This window comes from Siphateles boraxobius, unplaced genomic scaffold (assembly GCF_051911475.1).
Source record: "Siphateles boraxobius isolate OS27281-9 unplaced genomic scaffold, OSU_SipBor_1 61, whole genome shotgun sequence".
Lineage (NCBI taxonomy): Eukaryota > Metazoa > Chordata > Actinopteri > Cypriniformes > Leuciscidae > Siphateles > Siphateles boraxobius.
The window spans coordinates 2549193-2571504 of record NW_027509188.1 but is presented as its reverse complement, the minus strand read 5'-3'; the positions used below and the strand labels follow the sequence as shown (position 1 = coordinate 2571504).

The 22312-nt window shown below is 43.5% G+C and overlaps 1 pseudogene; it reads left to right on the top strand.

Moving 5' to 3' along the window:
• Positions 1-5351: 5351 nt before the first annotated feature.
• LOC143718469 (E3 SUMO-protein ligase KIAA1586-like) lies at positions 5352-20661 on the top strand (annotated as a pseudogene).
• The last annotated feature ends 1651 nt before the right edge of the window (positions 20662-22312 follow it).

Here is a 22312-nt window from a genome sequence, read left to right as displayed (position 1 = left end):
CCGTTTTGGTGACATTTGGTCGGAAAAAAAAAAGAATAATTAGCTATTATTATTATTTGCATCTACTGCGATTGGTCAAATCTATGGAAGTTTATGTGTAGCAATATTCAATTTTAAATGTAATATGCAAAATGATAATGCAATATGTAAAATGACAATGCAATATGTAAAATAGCAATGCATTTCTGTATTTAAATTTACATTTTCCATTACATTTGTGCAACGTTTGGTGCAAAATGAAAATGATAATTCAATTATACAATCTTCATACTATCTTCAAATGGTTACTCTCTGTTAAGATTCTTTTGTGTGGAATATTTGATATAAACACTTCTGCAACTACTTCTGTGTTTGGACTGATGGTTTGAGTGTTTCTGAGTCTCGTTAAATCTGTTATATTTAAGAGAGTCCTCCATTCTAAATTTATTGTGTGATGCGCCCTTCTGAGAGTTCTCAGTTGGACGGTTACTGCATATTTACATTGGCTTAACATGGAAATCACTCACTCCAGACGCTCTATGCGCGTTCGCTGTGAACGCAGCAGTTACATAAATTGGTCACAAAGGAATGGTCACTTTCTAAATAGTAAAAGTATAGCGCATCTACTAATTATTATATATGAATAAATCGTTTTTTACCAATGCAGATATGTTAGAAATGCTGCATCACGATACAAATGCCAACTTGTATCCGATGCACACTTATTTAAATCGATGCATCGCATCGTTAGCTTTTATGCCGATGCACATCGGTGAATCTTACCATCCGTACTCTACACTGAATGTTATATTTTAATTTTTGTTTTTACTTTGTTCTATTTTTTTGTGTATTTGACTTATTGAACTGTTCTGTTAAGGGAGTTGGACAAAGTAAGAATTTCATTGTATGGTATAAACATCTGTGTTTCTTCTGTGCATAGACAATAAACCTCTTGAATCTGAATCTTACCTTCAGAGGGAGGTACACTCTCATTTACTGTGGAAGACACAAATGACACTGATCCTGTTGAACACACAAATTAACGAGTTACTTTTGTCACAGGAAAAAAAACATTTTATCAGCAGTGCCTATGAAGTGAGTTAACATTCCAAAGCCTCCCATGTCATGGTCTTGCTCTGTGGTTGTAGAGTCAAAATCCATAGGCTCCACAGTTCCAATCTCTGATGCTGTGACCTCTGTGTTGCTGTCATCAAATTCGCTCCCACTGTCTTCAGCGTCACTTAACCCAATCTCATCTGGAAAATGGCATTAGTAAAACTCAGGTGTAAAGAGTACCTGAAAACCATACTTGCCTAAAAGCAGATACCTTGCAGCAAAAATTACTCTGAGACTTTTACGCAACTCGTATTGGAATTGGTAACTTGTAATAGAGTATCTGATTTTAGCAGTACTTCAGTCTTTTACTTGTACTAAATTTAGGCTCAAAGATGCACTAGTCCTTGACACCTTAAAGACATGCAGGTGAAAATAATAAACAATTGATTTGTAAAATGAGAAATCATGTTTATTTTCTAAAATCTAAATAAAACTGAACACCTCAATAGTGCAATAAATCAGGGCCGACACAACAGCCTCTTAAAGGGATAGTTCACCCAAAAATGAAAATTGTCTTCATGTAGTCAACCTCAAGTTGTTTTTAAGCTTTAAGCGTCTACAACCTCTCAAGTCTCAGTAAAGCTCAAGTGCACAAAAAGCCCACACGTAAGCCAATATCCTTCAAAAGGCCTTGTCAATATACTGGATAAATAAAATAATGTTAAGTAAAATGAAATAGTCAAAGTCTACTGGCACTGGATGTGCTGGTCATGACCTCATCCCCTAAATCAAATGTCTGCGATTTAGCACCTACTAATGCACTCGCATTCACGTAAAGTAGACTTGATGACAAGTTTGGGGGAGTAAGGGCAAAGCGAACAAGATATAGTTCAGTCAATGCCACTTAGATGGAAATATCACTTCTTTATAGCAGAAACAAACTGCTGTAGAAAAAGTTAGATGCCATGCAAAATGTAATTCCATTACTCATCACAAATGTGTTGGAGTAAAAAGTACATTTACTTATTCAAAAATGTACTCAAGTAAAAGTAGCTAATATCTTTGATACTCAGTACAACTACAAAGTAGCCAAAAAGATACTTAAGTACAGTAACTAATTACATTTACAGCTCTGGTAAAACTCACATAAATAGCTGGACATAAACATCTATGTTTGAAATAGCCTGATAGTAGTATAAATAGTAGTTTTGAGCTATTATACCGTTTATGTTTAATGTGGTCCATGACCACATAATATAAAACAATCCATTACACAATATGATATTGTTAATATTTAACGTAATTCGACTGCACCTACACAAACATAATTTTGAATTACTGTCCAGCCATTCTGTAGACTTAAATTTATATTTCTGAATAGTAGTCCTCGACTCATATTTGGACATGAAAGGTTATTTTTTTTCTTGGAAAAGGATGCTGACTACGCCAAGTCTAGATGTTTATAAATTAACATTCAAAGGAAAAAAAAACACTCAGATAATATCTACAAAGGCTAATTTCTGTACAAACCTTCAATTTCAATCTCATCCAGTGACTTCCCCTGCATGCTGGAAAGGTTTCCTTTCTCCATTGACAAAAGGAGTTTGGAAATCTTAGCCAGTTGTGTTGTGGGAACTGGTAATCTGTAGAAGTCGCGGTGAACACGGATGTTGTGACCCAGGAAATCTGCAACCTGATCAAGTTCATTGTTTTTTAAATTAAGGACTTGTGAAAGTGTGGCCACATGTTTCCTGAGTTGTGTTGACCTGAGGTACTCAGGGTGCTTTGCTCCACACTGGCTTGCATGAACACGCAAACAGTCCTGTCCTCTGTAGTGGCTCATTGACGTTGGTCTTGCAAACAGGAAGACATTTGTGGCACAAACGCCACATTCAGTTCTTCTACTGGCAAGTAGTGACAAAGCATGCACCACACTTGGTGTGAGCAGAACAGCAACCTTTCTGCCCCTTTTCCCCATGATTTCAATTCAGCTGAAATATTTACAGAGCTTCTGTTCAGTCTTCGACAACCCCAGTGCAACATCTTCATGGAGCTTTGTGTTGTCCCTTTCATGAAAACTTTTGAGGCGCATTTTCGAAACTTCCCCAGCACGTCTTCGATTAAACACAATGATTTGTGCAAGTGTGAGTTTTGCAAGTTCAGCATAGTTCTGAGTGGTGGCCTCTTCCTTCAAGCTGCAGAAGGCACTTTCTGCAGATTTCTCAAGGTACTGATGAAGGATCTGAACATCTTCAGTTAAGGGCAATGTTGATGGTTTGTTGTATTTGGCATCACTCAGTGTGTTCAGGGCACTGTGAGACACCAACTCAGACCACCTGGAGGTGTACAACTTCTTGAATATGTCAGTGTACCTGATCAGTTCTTCATCTCCTGCCATGAGTGCCCTACAATGAATACAGTCAGCGATTTTATGCAGTGTATCGCCCAGTTTGAGCGCAAGGCTTGGTTTCTGGTACAAGTGTTTTTCTTCATCAAAACCTGAAACTTTCTTTACTGCTTGCACAACTTTCTGGAAGTTAGCAGGCTTAACAGCGTCCTCTAGGTTATGTACTGAGAATTCTGTAACCAGGCATAACAACAAACGCCCCACTTCACAGAGCTTCTGTCGAATGTATTCATATTTTGTAGGGTCTTGTCCATGTTTTTTATAGAGTGACTGGGCAAACTGAATAATAGAGAAGTCATTTCGCACAACTGAGGCCACCTCATCTTGTTTCATGACACTAAGGAGCTTCCACACTCCACTTGAGATCTGCTGACAGAATGTAGACTCCAGAGCTACAGCCAAGCCCAGTACTTTGGTTCTCCCAGGTGTGTCATCCAAATCTTCGTTTTCTGGCTTAAAGGGGCATCTGCGGACATGTCTTCAAAGCTCCTTACGTATGTACATCCCTTGACAATACATACAGTGAATACTCAGTAGATACTCACCTGTGCTGTGCTGTTAAAGTCATCTATTTTAATTTGCTTGAGGCAGGATTTATGCCAGACCCCTGAACAAACTGTAACACATTTGGAGTAAAATACTTCCTAGGAAGGCATAACTTGAAGGCCTCGTCCTCCTACTTCTTGTCGTCACACCGTTGTTGCATCAATGCGACGGCAGGGCCGAAGAGAGCCCGGCCGGGCTCCACCGATGCACCCGCGATGCGCCTCTTCTCATTGTCAGGAAGGCCCGACAGGTTAAGCCAGAGCGCGCGCTCTCCCACCACAGAGAGCGTCATAGAGTGCCCGCACGGCTTGGACATCCTGCCGAGCGTTACGGAGGACGAGGTCGTTCACCGTCAGGATCTCCTTCCATAAGGGCAGAGAAGGTGTTCCCTTCTCTACCTGTTGCCCTAACTCGTCCAAAATCTCCGCCTGGTAAGCGGAGAGGAGGGAGGAGACGTTCAAGGCCCTGACAGCCAAGGCCGAAGATTTATATGCAGCCTGGTGAACTGAGGCAGAAAAACAGTTTACGGGGAGCGAGCAGCCCGCCCTGTGCAGGGTTAAGGTGCCTGGCGATGGAAGGCTCGATAGCGGGGGGGTCACCCATGCCAAGAACCACCATATCCTTCACCTCGAGGCACCTCGAGGGTCGCTCCAGTTGTGCCTCATGTGCTTAGCGCAAGCTGGGGGAAGAGTTGCTTCCTCGGGCCGGGAGGGGGACCCAGAACTTTCCCGTCATATATGTCCCTCTCCTGGTCAGTGGCGCTGTGGAGCCGGCCACTCAATGTTGAGGCGAGCGGCCACTCGCTCACACACCTCCAGGAGGATGGACTGAGGCAAGGCCGCTAGGGCGACGGCCTTTGGGACGCCAGAGGGCGGGATGGCCTCCTCGTCCTCCGAAACCCCAAGAAGGGCCGTGTCATCTTCGTCGCCGGAACCAGCCGGTTCATCGACGAGCGTGAGTTTGCCTGCGAAGATGTCCTCTTCGGGGAAAGCAGGATTGGGCTGGTCAGCCCAAATAAGTGAGGTGGCGTCCCGGGAGTCCCCCAGTAGCGCGTCGTCGTCACCGTGTCCCCCATCCGAGACAGAAAGGCCGAGCTCCGCACACTGGGTAGCGGCAACTTTCAGACGGCGTCGTAAAAGCTTCTTGGGCAGCATAAGGCAATGACTGCAATTCTCCGGGTTCTCCAAGGCTTCTTGAGCGTGTTTGAGACCCAGGCAGACGACGCAGAACGAGTACCGGTCCTTAGCGGCGATGAGAGCACCACACGCGGCCGGGCAGGCCCTTGATAGGTTGTTCCCCTGAGAAGCAGGTTTAGACAGCGACATTACGGCGAAGAACTCGGAAAAATCCGTGGCAGGCAGCTATGGAAGGAGGAGTTGGTGAGAAGGGCGAGAGCGTGGGCGGCTCCAGATGCAGAACACAGCTGATAGGCTGAAAAACAAAAGTCACGTCTGGCGGAGGCTGATCAGGCGATATATCCTCCTGAAGACACGCAAGTGAGCAGTGTAATTCCAGCCGAACTGTGTACATACAGAGATCGCGAGAAGCGAATGTCAACTGGGGAATAGCAGCGCTTGCAGGCGTTATATGCTCTAGGTAAGGGGGCGGGACCTTACCATAGCACATTGGCTGCGCGCTTCTGTCTGTCTAGCCAGACTTGGTGCATTTGGATGCTTCTGCAGAGGTCAGGTACGGATGCCCTTCCCATAGGTGGATCTCGAACACGAGATGATGAAAGAGAACAGCCAGATAACAGCCAGTAACAGCTAAACAATAGATTGTCACACAACACAAGTGCCATGACAATAACTTATTTTAGCTTTTTGGCTCAATTCTCATTCCTACCCAACTTCAAAAGACCCATGGCTGCTCATAACAAAGATAAATTAATAAAAAATAAAAGTGTTGTTTTACAGTTTGTTTTTGTGATGGCCTCTTTGTCATTCGAACTTCTATTTTTGTACTGAACATTATTACAACCTATAACAGGCAAAAAACAACTTGTAACACAAGAGCCAGACTATTTAAAACATTAACACAAACACAAAAACACCATCCCAATTGTCAGTATATTTAAATATTTTCTTTTTCTGACTGCCTCTTTGCAGCTATTCCTCTATTTTTAACAAAGTCCCTGATATTTTGAACTGTTCTTTGTGCCAACACGGGGTTTTCCACTAGTTTGCAGTGACTGCATTCAGTTTTGGTGGCCAGTTTCCCCCAGCTTACATGATCTTTGAAGTGTTGCATTACTGCGGCGACCTCAGCCTTAGACCACTCTTTCTTTGCCACTCTTCTGGATCCATGTTCTTTATCAGCATAATTCCCTGAAAGATAGGGAAACAAGAAAAAAATATATCGCAAACAAGAAAAAAATATATCACAAACAAAATGTGTTGTCCAGTTGAAGCCATCAAAACATGAGTTCAGTTAATGCCACAGTTGATAAGAAATTGCAGTTTACTTTTCTTAAGAATTCACTTTGGGTATCAGTTGATTGCTCACTCGATGTGATTTCACCAACTTTACTAGCCCACATTAGAGTGTGGACAATATGGAGTGTATTAAATCAGCATACGGTCCAAGTGTCAAAACCAAAGTGATATCTCTGGTGACGGGACCCTCTAAACGGTATGGACCTCCCAAGTCATATTTGGGTTCACACACCCACACACACACACACATTGAAATAGGTTGGTAGATTTAACATTTTGCCACAAATAACTTCACGAAGTTGTACATCAGATTTAATTGACTTCTCCAACCTTGGTGAGTGGGCCGAGCTCTGGACTAGTCTGATTCGGGTGGCTGACGGCTGTATGGATGCACTTACAAAAAATATAAAGTCCTGGGAACGTGATGCTAGAGAAAATATTTGACATCTGAATAAAAAAAGAAACCATTCTACTGTTGACAGAAAGACAGAGGAAAACCTTGCTTTAAAACTCACTGACAACTTAGATATTAACAATCAGAGCAAGATATTTATAAAAATCTATATTTTGTGAAGATATCCCTCTTCAGTATCATCAATTGTGGATTTGGGGTACCACAAATCTTTGGAGCCGTTTCATCATCAAGGCCCTGTAAAAAGGAAAAAAAAAGAAAAAAAGATCAATTATAATAAACATCTTGAAGACCAGATGTTCCCTGTGTAGCATTCAGTGAAACGATATCATGGCTGTAATTCTGTGAGTGTTTTGTGGAAAACATGTCACAGTTCGAATTACGGGGGGTATTGGGGGGGTTCGACCACTGATCTATATATAATGACTGGATAGCTCATGACATTCTAAACTGCCACCAGGCTGTGAAGCCACTGGAAGTGTTCGAGCGGCCATCTTACGATTCCCTACCAGCAGAGAGCTCGAACGGCCGTTATACAGATTTTGGTAGCTCTGACGGCACTTTTAAGATGACTCGCTGTGCAGCATACAAATGTCAAACGACGTTCACAAAAGGATGTAGAAAAACTGCCCACAGGTTGTAATTCAAACCCTATAAGTAGTAATTTATATGTACAATTGTGGCTATTCCTGTGTTTTTTCTCCGAGGCAAGAGTAAGTTAATACTTCTGCAAAAAAAAAAAAAACGATAAAAAATTCAACAGTAGCCTGTAAGAAACCTCCGAGCAGCAATAATCACAATTGTCCAATAGCGACACCCTTTGACAGCTTCAAAAATAGCTTCGTACAAAGTTTTTTTTACCGTTACTTGACACTGATCTAACGTTACATAATGATGTCATTATCAGTTAACGTTATACTTACATTAACCCATACAATTTGTGGATTTTCTGAACATGTACTTACTACACACTTTTAACAAACTACTGATCTATAAAAAACAATGAGAAAGAGCAATATTTTAAGTACACATAGGATTTTTTTCTATAGTGACAAATCTATGTTTTATTTGACTGTTAAAATTGTTAATTTGCCATTTGAAGTTTAACAGCTCTAAACAAGTGATGTTAAAAACGGTCAAACCATGTGCTTAATGTGTAAATAAAAACTTTATTTGGCTTATTGTGTACAACTTTGTAGATTTCCAAAAGATCCTGTCAGGAGGAGAGAATGGGTGGTAAAGCTCAGGAGGCAAAACTTCAGGCCATCTGCTTACTCCCGCCTATGCTCTGATCACTTCACTGCTGAGTGTTTTGATAGGATAGGACAGACAGTCAGGCTTTTCTCAGATGCTGTGCCATCAATATTTAGTTTCCCTCCACATCTGCAAAAGATAGACAGAAAATTGATTAGTAAAGTAGATTACATTAAGTCAATTTTGGTTAAGTGGTCTCAGAGAAAGCTTATTGTCAATATAAATTCTAACACAAGAGGAACACAAACCTTGTTTCCTAGGAACAGACCAACAGAAAGGCCCCTGTAACAGCAGTGAGAACACCTCTGACACCACAACTGATAATCCTCTTCAGACTCAAACAAATGAGCCAGGCTACTGCTTTGCCAGTCCAAGGACCCTCACCAGAAGGCTGATTAAAGCAATTAAAGCAATTGAAACAATCAAAGATCACAAAAAGAAATCCAGAATGTACAATCAAAAAAACAGGAGAAGCACAACATTTTTTTCAAACTTACAGAATATCATTCAGTCTTTAAGGGAATCTCAGTTACTGACAGAGAATGGAGCATTCATGCTTGAAAACTGTCCTGAAGTGCCATTAGAAATCCTGAAGAGAGACAAATGTGGTAACGAAAAATATCACCCAGCCCTTAAGTCATTTGCACTTACACTGCAATTCTATTCAGCTAAGGCCTACAAGCATGTCAAGGAGACCTTCAACTTGGGTTTACCTCACGCATCAACAATAAGAAGGTGGTACAGCAGCACTGGAGGAGATCCTGGATTCAGTGAAGAGGTACTAACCTCTCTCAAAGCTAAATCATCAGCAGCCCAGGCCAAAGGACAGGAGATGCTCTGTGCACTAATGATGGATGAAATGTCCATTATGAAGCACATTGAATGGGATGGCAAAAGAATGACAGGTTATATAGACATTGGCACAAAAATAACAAATGAAGGCATACCAATGGCAACAGAGGTACTTGTGTTGATGGCTGTCTGCATCCATGACCACTGGAAAGCTCCAGTTGTCACGGTATACGTATTCTCTGGTCTCTTCTTGTCTCGTGTTTATGTTGTTGTATGAGTGCACGTGCGTGTGGGCGTGAATGATTGGCACTCCGGATCCGCTCCAGCTGATCATCATCATCTCACCAGCTGCACGTTATCTCTCAACCATATATATTCTTACCTCTGTTTCTGCATCCTTGTCAGTACGTTGTCTCTGGTCCTCGGTGTTGGTGTTCCTGTGTTCCTGTGTTCCTGTTCAGCCTGGTGTTCCTGTTTCGTCTTCGTGTTCAAGTGGATTGGGGTTTTCGTTGTCGTCACGTCTTCACTGCACGTCTTCACGAGTCCTGGCCACCGAAGCCCCTGCGTCACTTCACCATCGGCTGTACTGTGTGTCCTATTCTATATAACTTCATTAAATCTGTAACTTGCATCTGCTTCCTGTCGTTCATCCCGCGGTCATGACAGAACGTACTGACCAACAGATGGAAGCAGCAAGAGCGTCTTCATCATCTCTGGATGATTTCATTCACCATAGCATTCGCAGAATGGATGCCCAAGAGAGAGAGATCGGCGGCACGGGACGCGCAGTACAAGCCCTAGTGACGCAGGTGTCCGAGCTCACCCAGCAGATCCAACGCCTACGAGTTCCCACTGCGCCGCCCACACCAGCTGTTCCCCCCACACCACCTGAGAGCGCCTCCCAGCCGGAGCCACGCCTTCCAGTTCCAGAAGCTTATGGAGGAGAACCCTCCTACTGCAGAGCGTTCATCACTCGGTGCTCGATGCACTTTGCACTACAGCCCCGCTCCTTTAACACCGAACAGGCTAAGGTAGCGTTTATTTTGACTTTGTTGACTGGGAGGGCGGCGCTATGGGGAACGGCGGTGTGGGAGAATCAAGACCCATGCTGCGCCTCGTTCCAGACCCTCGCCGCCGAGATGAGAAGGGTGTTTGATCGGGCGGTCTCTGGGCGTGAGGCCGCTAGGACCCTGGCAGAGCTGCGACAGGAGGGAAGATCAGTTTCGGACTATTCAATTGAGTTTCGAACCCTGGCGGCGGAGTGCGGATGGAACGAGGAGGCGCAGTGGGACATGTTCCTGCATGGGTTGGCTGACCACGTCCAGAGGGAGATCTACGCCCTGGACCTGCCCACCACCTTGAACGGGCTCATTGACTTGGCGTTGCGGGTGGACGCTCGGTTGGCTCGAGTTGAGCGCCGGGCTAGATCCACCCGTACCTTCGGAGACGTCGACGGGTTTCGGTCCAGTGGCAGGGACGTGGTCAGTCCCAGCAACGATCCGGAGCCCATGCAGGTGGGTCGAGCTCGGCTTTCCCGGGAGGAGAAGGAGAGGCGGAGGTCCCAGGGCCTTTGTCTTTATTGTGGAGGATCGGGCCACTTTGCTTACAACTGTCCAGTAAAAGGCCCAGCCCGGTAGTAAATTTGAGGCTACTATCGGGTGGGATCTCCGCCAGGAAGACCTCATCAGCTGTTACATCAACCTCCACGCTCCTTCCGGTAAGGCTTAGGTGGTCAGTCCACCAGCACGATTGTCAGGCACTATTGGATTCGGGCGCAGAAGGTAATTTTATGGACCACAAATTTGCTCAAGATTTTCAGATTCCCCTCAAACCACTCACTCACAAGATTTCAGTTCACGCACTCAATGGACAAGAGCTACCCACTATTTCCCTTGCCACTGAAGACATCACCCTCATTACCTCTGGAAATCATTCTGAAACTATCTCGTTCTATATTCTGGACTCACCCCTGGCACCCATCGTACTTGGACACCCGTGGCTTATCCAACACAACCCCCGAGTGGACTGGCATCACCGATCTGTGCTGGAGTGGAACAAGGGGTGTCATAAGTCTTGTCTTGTGTCTGCTTGTTCGTCTGTGCCTGTTTCTGTGTTTCAGCAGGAAGCAGGGGATTTGTCTAACGTGCCCGCAGAGTACCATGACCTGAAGGAGGTGTTCAGTAAGTCTCGTGCTGCTTCTCTACCTCCGCATCGTCCCTATGACTGTGCTATAGATTTACTGCCAGGTAAGTCTCCGCCCAAGGGCAAGTTGTATTCACTCTCTGTTCCTGAGAGAGAGGCTATGGAGAAATATATTTCTGATTCTCTAGCAACCAAGTTCATTCGCCCTTCCTCTTCTCCAGCGGGGGCGGGGTTCTTTTTTGTGGGGAAGAAGGACGGGTCTCTGCGACCTTGTATTGATTACCGAGGGTTGAATAACATCACGGTAAAGAATACTTATCCTTTGCCGTTGATGTCTTCAGCTTTCGAGAGGTTGCAGGGAGCGTCCGTCTTCACAAAATTGGATTTGCGTAACGCTTATCATTTGGTTCGCATTAGGGAGGGGGATGAGTGGAAAACAGCATTTAACACCCCCAGGGGGCACTTTGAATACTTGGTCATGCCTTTCGGGCTGTCCAACTCTCCTGCTGTTTTCCAGGCATTGGTCAACGACGTGTTGCGAGATATGATCGATCAATTCATATATGTCTACCTGGATGACATATTGATTTTTTCTTCTTCTCTCCAGGAGCATGTGCAACACGTACGACGAGTGCTTCTGAGGTTGCTAGAGAATGGGCTTTTTGTCAAGGCGGAGAAATGCGATTTTCATGCACAGTCTGTCCCTTTCTTAGGTTACATCGTGTCGCCTGAAGGAGTGCGGATGGACCCTGAGAAGATTAAGGCTGTGGTGGAGTGGCCAAGTCCAGATTCCCGCAAGGCCCTGCAGAGGTTTCTGGGGTTCGCCAACTTCTACCGGCGTTTTATTCGCAATTTCAGCCAACTAGTCGCACCTCTGACTGCCTTGACCTCCCCCCGAACGACGTTCAGGTGGTCGGACGCAGCTGAAGCTGTGTCCGTCAAACTGAAAGGCCGCTTTGTTTCAGCCCCCATCCTTGTTGCCCCTGATTCTTCACGTCAGTTCGTGGTGGAGGTCGACGCGTCGGAGGTGGGAGTAGGTGCAGTGTTGTCCCAACGCTCTCTTGCAGACGACAAGATGCATCCTTGCGCGTTTTTTTCTCATCGATTGTCACCCACCGAACGCAATTACGACATTGGTAACAGAGAGTTGTTGGCAGTTAAATTAGCATTGGAGGAATGGCGCCACTGGTTAGAAGGGTCGGGGGTACCTTTTATCGTCTGGACCGATCATAAGAATCTCGAGTACATTAAAACCGCTAAAAGATTGAACTCCAGGCAGGCTCGGTGGGCTCTATATTTCGGTCGTTTTGAATTTTCCCTGTCTTATCGTCCGGGTTCCAAGAACATCAAACCCGACGCCCTGTCTCGTGTATTTGATTTTTCCGAGCGCCCGTTAACTCCCGAGTGTATTTTACCCGAAACGCTATTCGTTTCAACACTCACATGGGAGGTCGAATCGAGGGTCGTTAAGGCCTTGGAAGGGGTAACGCCTCCGCCCGGTTGCCCACCGAATCGATTATTCGTGCCGGAGGGATTACGGTCAGACGTTATTCAGTGGGGTCATGGTTCCAATGTGGCTTGCCATCCAGGGGTAAATCGGACTAGATTTTTAGTCAAGCAACGATTCTGGTGGCCACTTATGGCTCGCGACATTCACGATTTTGTTTTGGCTTGCTCGGTTTGTGCCACTGGTAAGACTTCCAATCGACCTCCAGACGGGTTACTTCAGCCGTTGTCGGTTCCTTCGAGACCCTGGTCCCATATCGCTCTAGATTTCATTACCGCCCTCCCACCCTCCCAGGGTAACACAGTAGTTTTGACTGTGGTGGACCGGTTCTCGAAGGCAGCCCATTTAGTTCCCTTACCCAAATTACCTTCAGCTAAGGAGACAGCGGTGGCAGTCGTAGATCACGTCTTTCGGTTACATGGCCTCCCGACAGACGTAGTTTCCGACAGGGGACCCCAGTTCGTGTCCAAATTTTGGCAAGAGTTTTGCAGATTACTGGGGGCGACTGTGAGTTTGTCCTCTGGATTTCATCCCCAGAGCAATGGTCAAACCGAGAGAGCCAACCAGGATTTGGAGAGAGTGTTGCGATGTTTGGTCTCCAAGAATCCTTCCTCTTGGAGCCAACAACTGTCTATGGTAGAGTACGCGCACAATACGTTACCAGTGTCGGCTACGGGCCTATCTCCGTTTGAGTGTAGTGTAGGTTACCAGCCACCTATTTTTCCCAGTCTGGAATCCGAGGTTGCGGTCCCCTCCGCTCACGCCTTTGTCCAGAGGTGTCACCGCACTTGGACTAGAGCCCGGGAGACTCTACTCCAAGTGGGGTCCCGCACCAAGGCCAAGGCCGATCGCCACAGGTCAAGGCCTCCCGTATACGTCGTTGGTCAAAAAGTGTGGCTTTCAACTAAGAACATTCCTCTCCGCACCGTTTCTAATAAACTTGCACCCAAATTTATCGGCCCGTTCGCTGTCACCAAGATCCTTAGTCCGGTGGCAGTCCGCCTCAAATTACCTCCCGCGTATAGGAGGGTTCATTCCGTGTTCCATGTATCCAAGATTAAACCCGTGTTTCATTCACACATTAATCCGCCGGTCCCGGTTCCTCCTCCACCGCGGCTCGTAGATGGGGAGACCACATATTCGGTTAATCGGATTCTGGACTCTAGGCGGAGGGGACGCGGATTCCAGTACTTGGTGGACTGGGAAGGTTACGGTCCGGAGGAGAGAAGTTGGGTTCCTGCTCGAGACATCCTGGATCACTCCCTTATTGATGATTACAATCGACAGGTAAGGGGGTCTGGGAACGCCAGGAGGCGTTCTTAGAGGGAGGGGTACTGTCACGGTATACGTATTCTCTGGTCTCTTCTTGTCTCGTGTTTATGTTGTTGTATGAGTGCACGTGCGTGTGGGCGTGAATGATTGGCACTCCGGATCCGCTCCAGCTGATCATCATCATCTCACCAGCTGCACGTTATCTCTCAACCATATATATTCTTACCTCTGTTTCTGCATCCTTGTCAGTACGTTGTCTCTGGTCCTCGGTGTTGGTGTTCCTGTGTTCCTGTGTTCCTGTTCAGCCTGGTGTTCCTGTTTCGTTTCGTGTTCAAGTGGATTGGGGTTTTCGTTGTCGTCACGTCTTCACTGCACGTCTTCACGAGTCCTGGCCACCGAAGCCCCTGCGTCACTTCACCATCGGCTGTACTGTGTGTCCTATTCTATATAACTTCATTAAATCTGTAACTTGCATCTGCTTCCTGTCGTTCATCCCGCGGTCATGACACCAGTGGCCTATTTTTTAACACATGGATTGACTGGGTCAGAGAGGGCTACTCTGGTGCGTCAATGCATCAATAAATTGTCAGATGTGGGAGTGAGGGTGGTATCCCTGACGTGTGATGGTCCATCAACACATTTTTCCATGCTCAAGGACCTTGGAGCAGACTTGCATTTCACAAACCTGAACCCCAGTTTTCAAGATCCATCGCACAGCCACAGAAGTGTCCATGCCATCTTAGATGTTTGTCATATGCTAAAGCTGGTACGCAACACCTTGGGGTCCTGTGGCATTATTGTAGATCCCTGTGGAAAGAGCATAAAATGGGAATACATCAAGTCTTTACATTGACTGCAAAAGGACGAAGGGCTACATCTGGGCAACAAACTGAGATCAGCTCATATAGATTGGCAAAGTCAAAAAATGAAGGTAAACCTTGCTGCACAGACCCTAAGCGCCAGTGTGGCAGATGCCCTCCGCTTCTGCGAGCGACACCTGCAGCTCCCCCAGTTCGCTGGCTGTGAGCCAACATGTAAATTCCTGGAGACATTTGACCGACTTTTTGATCTGATGAATTCCAGAAATCCCATCGCCAGGGGATTTAAAAGTCCCCTGAGGCCTGTTAATGAAAACACCACCATGGCTTTCTTAATGGAAGCTTACAATTACATTAGTGGATTGAAAGAGCCAGGCATTTACGGATGACCCCTTGTTGAAACAGCCAAGAAAACTGCCTTCCTTGGCTTCCTGGTGGCAATAAAAAGTTTTAAACAATTATATGACGCGTATGTGAGACCACCAACATCGCAGTTACAATATCTGCTGACCTACAAATTTAGCCATGACCACCTTGAGCTTTTTTTTTGCTGCCATTCGCTCAGCTAATGGATGGAACAATAACCCCACAGCGAGGCAGTTCAAGTCAGCATTCAAAAGAATGGTAGTGAGACATGCCATCAAAGCCAGTGGCAACTGCTCTCCACTGGACAGCACAGTGGAACTGGAGGCAACACCTTCTTATATGTTGTCATTTCGGCGAAGCGACATGCAACCTGAAGCAGAAGAGAATACAGAAACCTACATCACCGCAAGCCTTCCCAGTCTGTCCATGTTTAAAAAGGCTGTGGTCGGCTACATAGCTGGCTTCGTAGTCAGAACAGCTATGAAGAAAATTCACTGCCCTACCTGTTTATCAGGACTCAGTGTACAGAGCTCATTCCAAGATGAGTTTGGACACACCCTCATCAACGTGAAGTCCCGAGGTGGACTTATCAGACCATCAGACAGTGTCCTAAAAATCTGCAAAACAGCTGAGAGGTGTATTCAACAGCACTTACTCACAAGGCACATCTTGTGAGTACTCCATGGTGGCTCTACATTTAAGGAACTTGAGGCACACATGTTCAGCCTAGAACCATACAACAATCATATTTTCTTTCTCATTAAGTACATTGCAGACAGCTACACCAACATCAGGCTCCACTTCCTTGCAAAGGAAACATCTGCTGCATCACATGTTAAACGCCTGCGCAAAACTCTGGGCAAGCTTGTTCTGCACAAAATCCAATAAGATAAGGCAATCTTGCCGGCATGAATTCACTGAAGATTAAAAACAATTAAACCTCTAATTTTAAACATTGACCATGTCTCTCTCTCTCATTTTAAATGTAGTTATATTCATCTAAAAATAATGTATTTATAATAGGTCAAAAACAAACGAGTCTAAGTACATTTCTGTATCAAATGTCACTACTATATAAAGCACTGCAGTTTAATTACAACTAGTCTAATGTAATGTTAGGAAAAATATCTGCATTGCCATACACTGTACCATCCCTTCAACTGACTGAGGCAAAAACTTTTTTTTACAAGCAACGTAATTTAGGTATTCTAATGATCACATTTTTTTATTACGATATAATAATTTGTTGTTACGATAACTTATTTGTCCCCTCGTTTTAATAAATCGTGGACACGCTGAACTTATTCCCTCCCTCATTTTAATTTAACGAATTACAACATGGCCACAATATAGTAAAACGACGGAACAAATTAGTTAAACGTGCTGAGGTACTATTAATTCGTGGCCACGAAACAATATTCAACTGAATATTCACCAATTCACAAAAATATAGGACTTTTGCATTTACCATTTAATTAATAGTGTCATCATCTTTATGCACCAACTGTTTTTCTTACCTGTTAAGATAACTCTTCAGTGAAGGCCGAGTCCCGTCTCATACCGTCTATGTCCGAGTCCGACTAGCTTCTTCTTCATTCAAAGGGCAAATCACAAAATAAAACACGTCATTACCGCCTCCTGCTGTTAGCCTAGAGTCTAGACAGACACTGTCCATGCTCCTCTCTCCAGTATCAAAGCAATTTTTAATAAGCAGGAATAATTTTCGACTTTAAACAAATAGCCATTTAAATGCTTAGGGTGTTTGCGTTGTAAAAAGGGAGACTTTAGATTTTAAAACGGTGTCTCGTTATGCAATGTTTTCTCAGTCAAATCATACAATTTCCTATAGATTCAATAGAACGCGTGTGCTCACTAGGGAATACCAATATGGCGGCGCGGTGGCTTCACTCTTTATGACGTCATGAGCTATCCAGTCATTCTATATAGATCAGTGGGTCCGACCCCCCTAGATGAGACTTGGACCCTCCCAAAAGGGATGAAAATAATAGTTTGGGGGGTACTGAAAAAAACTTAATAAAATATAATGTAGGCCTATCTAAAATTGTATGTATTTAAACGCAGTATTATCATCACATACCAACAATGCAGGAAATATACGATTTTCAAACCCTCACTCCCCATTGGGCTGTACAATTTCTCTGGTACGTTCAGCTCTTTGATATCCTACATATGTACTCTTCACTGCCCTGAAGCGCAAAAATCAGCCTTTTAAATATCAACTACCAGTTGGGCTCATTGTCTCATTCTTCATCAAGCAAGGATACGTGAGTATTGCGTTTAATTTACCTCAGCTAAATAAGATATGTAATTATTCAAACACAACCTACAACTTCATTTTCTAATGTGACTAATGTAGCAGTGTGTTGCTACGGAGCCCAGGAAGTCTGTAGGGGAAAAAAACAATCTGTGGCGACAGTTTTGCAATCCGTCCCCTCAGTTTATAAAGTGTACCGACAAATTCTTAAACTGTTCCCTCGGTTTAACAAATCGATTCGTACCCACGTGTTCCTAATCCGTGCTCTCAGATTTGTAAACCGTGCCTTCAGTTTTTGCAATCTGTAGCCTACCCACAATTTCATAAACCGTGCCCACGCTTTCGCAATCCGTTCATGTGATAGTAATACAGTCATAATACAATTTAGACAATAATAATACAGGGCTAAGATAGAGATTTTGACACATATCCAATGGTTTGTGCAGAGTGTTGAGCGTGCACTGCATGGCACGGAGGCGTCGGCGCGAACACTTTCATTTTTCTATCAACAGTGCAAACCACTTAAAATACTAATTTCTGGTCATACAGAAAAGAATAATACATCATTCGCAACTACTTTTATTTTATTTTTGTAAACTTACAATAACAAGAAAATGTGCTAACCACTGACTTGTGAGCATCGGCGCGTGATGTTTCAAGCATAATAAATGTGTCTGAAAAAATAACAAGGCATTTTAATTGTTTATTATTATGCAAAGTCTTTTTTTGCTTATTCTATTATACTGAGCTTTTTCCTCCCAAAAAAAAGGACTTTAAAGATACAAGTAAATGTCGTTTTTTAGAAAATTCAAGTAATTATCCATTTCAAAAAATTTAGTTTAAACGTAATGAGCATAGCCTACGCTAGTCTATCTGTATTTAGGTGCGAGATAGGTCTTCACTCCCGTCCCGAACATTTCTTCACTTTATTAAAAGATCGTTATGAATTTTAATGTTTGACGTTAACACATGAATCAACGTGATTCATTTCAAAACATTGATGCGAGGGAATTCACTTACATACAACCTACTTAAACTTCAAATAAATTTCATTTAACAGAGCAACTATGAGTAAAAGAAAAGGGACAGTGGGAGTACCATTCTTTTTGTGGTAAAAGAACAGTAAGTACTAAGTAGGACATATAACAATTAAGAGACCGGTAATTAAGGTACGAGTGCTGATATATTTAACAAAATGTTAATGTGTATGAAGAAAACAGGTCCTCTGCAGGAGCAGGACAATGAACAGGCAGAAGGAAGTAGCAGACAGGAGCAGGGAGCAAGAAGTAGCAGACAGGAGAAGGGAGCAAGAAGTAGCAGACAGGAGCAGGAAGTAGCAGACAGGAGCAGGAAGTAGCAGACAGGAGCAGGAAGTAGCAGACAGGAGCAAGGAGCAGGAAGTGGCAGACAGACACAAGCAGAAGGAAGTAGTGAACGTGAGCAGGCAAGAGGAGGTAGTGGACATGACCAAGAGGTGAGATTGTTAGACATAGAGATCTGCATAGTATGCAACCAGATCAAATGCTAATAGCCTTTTTCTTTAGTTTATTACAGGGATTGATCATAGGGAGACAGGGATAATGCCATTCTGCTGTACACAAGAACAGTGCCTGGGGTGGAAAGATAGAAATTTGTGGTTATATTCAAGATGGAATGCTAGGTTGTGCCACTTGCAGAGACGCCAAGACATTGCTCTTGTCTGACAAATATATTGGGATGCACTTTTCACAGCAATGGATAAATGGAGTAGTTGACAGCTGTTCTAAGATAACTCTGGCAAAGAAATCTACAAGAACTGTGACAGTGCAGCACACCAGAGAGCTATAGAGATTGAACATCAGAGGGAAAAAGATGTATTACCCAGAAACATATTGGAAATTAGTGCTAATTTAATTTGTGAAACCACCAGCTCCTTCAGAACAGCTTATGCTGTTGCTAAAGAGACATTGGCATTCAGAAAGATGACATCCCTTATGACACTCCAAGAACTTAATGGTGCTGTAGTGGGGGAGGTGCACAGATCAGACCACTCTTGCGCAGAAATCATAGACCACATTACACATGAAATGAAAAAAAAGCTAGTCAGAACAATTAGAGAAAATAACTCTGTTCTCTGCATCTCTGTTACAATAGATAAGAGCACTGTGTTTGGCCGGGCATACATGATAATTTTTATCCGATGTGATGTTAGTGGAGATGGCGATCTTGACAATGTCTTCCTAGATCTAGTTGAGTTGAGGGAGGGCACAGATGCCACTTCCATTTATAATTCGTTTAGAAGAAGTCTGAGGGAAGCTGGCTTTGATGATGTTTTTTTACAACATAATCTTATCAGTGTTGCTTCAGATGGGGCCTCAGTTTTAACTGGTAGTAAACCTGGTGTAATTACTAAACTTAAGCAAGAATTCCCAAAGATAAAATGTATTCACTGTCTAGCTCACAGATTGGAACTGGCTGTAGCAGACTCCCTTAAATCTGTGTCTGGCTGTAACCATTTTGAGATTTTCATTTCTAAATTGTATAGTTTATTCAACCAGTCCCACAAAACCACTCGGTTGCTGCTTGTGACAGCCGTAGATCTTAACATACAACTGCTCAAGATTGGCCAGGTATTTACAATTAGGTGGGTGTCAAGCAGCTTTCAGACTGTGAAAGCTGTCTGGAGAAACTACCCGGCCCTGGCCAAATTTTTCAGAGCAGAGAGTGAAGATGCCAGTAACCCAGACATTATGAGGAAAAAGTACCTTGGACTTTATAAGTATCTCACTAGTTCAATGTCCTGTATGATCTGGCCTGCATGAAGGACATCTTAAGAGAACTGCAGAGCCTTTCGCTGAAATTGCAGCAAAGAGACTCCTCACTTACCAGCAGTTTTTCCTATGTGCGACAGACTGTCAACATCCTTTCAGCAATGAAAACACGGGGTGGGAAGTCTATCTCCAAGGCTGAGCAGTGTGTGTCATTTGGCCAGTTCAAAGGTGTCACCCTTGTTGGTGACCATGCAGGAAAGATCACTAGACATCAGTTTTTTCAGACAGTTGTGGACAACTTGACTGCTCGCATGCCAGCCGATGATCTGGTGCAACTGATCCAGCCCCTTGATAAATCTGCCTGGCCAGAAAAGCAGGAAGACTTCATTTTACATGGGGAAGCGGAGGTCCACTTGTTTGCCAAGTTGCTTGGAGAGCGAAGCAGAGAGGCTGTAGAGGATTTCAGAGATTTCAAACATGGCAGAAAGGAAGGAGACACAGTTTTCATCATTCGAAGTTCAGGAGTGAAACATTATTGTAGATACAGCAGATTTCTGACGGACAGTTTAGATAGTAGACATTCTGACAAGGTAGAAGCCCTTATTGAAACAGAGAAAGAAGTTGGATTCACAGAATTGATTTTACGATAAGTCAGCATTTTCTTCAGTGGTGATATGAGCTATGGGTAGCAAAATAGTCAAGTCACATTTATTTAAATAGCGCTTTTTACAATACAGATTGTTTCAAACTAAATTAATAACTTTTTTACAACAAAAATGAAATTTAGTTTCGAGGGCTTGGAACCAGAGGGGTGTAAGTGGCATTTTGGGCGAAAATGAGTTCTATATATCAAATTAAAGGTCTTGATGAGCTCTATCTAGGTGTGCCAAAAAGACGCATAAGAAATCAACCTGTATTGAATAAAGCAACAAAACAACAAAGACCTAACACAAAAGTTTGAGCATTGTTTGTAGCCAGAGGGGAGTATGTCCACTTACGCCCTTCTGGCTCTAAAAAAATACATGTATGGCCTACACATTGTTTGGAGCCAGAAGGACGCAAGTCCACTTATGCCCTTCTAGCTCTGAACAATACAAGAGCCTACAGTATTTTTCAGAGCCAGAAGGGCGTAAGTGGGTGGTAAAACTAGCTAAAATGGCTGACACGCATGCTGCACACATGGAACTGTCTGAGGCAGAGCTAATTTTGATGAATATAATGAAGCAAACGGATGAATCTTGTGAAGAAGTGACAGATGAAGAGATGTTTTTGTATGCTGCTCCTCACTTGAGTGTTGGAGGTAAGACACATGCATTGATAGTCTAGCCTTGTTAGCCTAGCCTAGCATGCTAATAAATTTATCTTGGTCTAATCTGGCTAACTGTGATTTAAAGTAGCCTAATAGTCTGGCATAGACTATTCGGTAAGACTTTATAATAATTGCATGCTATTAATCATTAGTTAAGCATTAGAATAGAGTTAATTCATCCTTTATAAAGCATTAATAGACATTAATAATCAGTTTATACAGCTATAATGCTTTATACTTAATTTACAAGCATATCTATAACGTGTTTAATAAATGTATTTTCATACTTTATTAATGATCAATTTATCATTTCTATATGAAGTATTGCACTATTTACACACCATTTAGGAGTTGTCAGTGGTTCATAAGATCACTTAGAAATTGTAAGTAAAGATTAATAAACTATTTAAATGTACATTCATACATCTTATTATTCAGACATATAGTAATAGTTACTTGGTGTGTTAATAAATGATGTATTACAACCCAGTCTCACAGCAGTTCGTGATGTGGTCACGTAATTTAATCTATTTATTCGTGGCAGGGCCACGTTAATTTACTTATTTTCGTAACTCCAGCACATTTTTTAAACTAATGCATTTCAATTGGGTGCATCTTTCGTGCAATAGCACGATTCTTTCTGCCGTTATTTTCGTAACTCCAGCATGTTTTTTAAACTAATGCATTCCAATTGGATGCATCTTTCGTGAATCGTGCAACAGCACGATTCTTTCTGGAACCCTGCAGCGTTGAAATTTGACGTCTCGGGTCAGCACGACCCCCAAAAAAAATATTCAGGGCGAGTCAAATGGCTGCCAATAGATCATTTTTATCCGGCCCTCCAACTGGTTTTTGATGTTTAAAAATCCTTGCAATCTGATTACAAAGTGCCCTCTGCGCAAAGGTTTAGCGCGTTCATCAACGGTGAGTTTAACAACGCACACGATGTCCAACCGCATTCAGCGGTGAGTTTAACAACACTCAACTGCAGG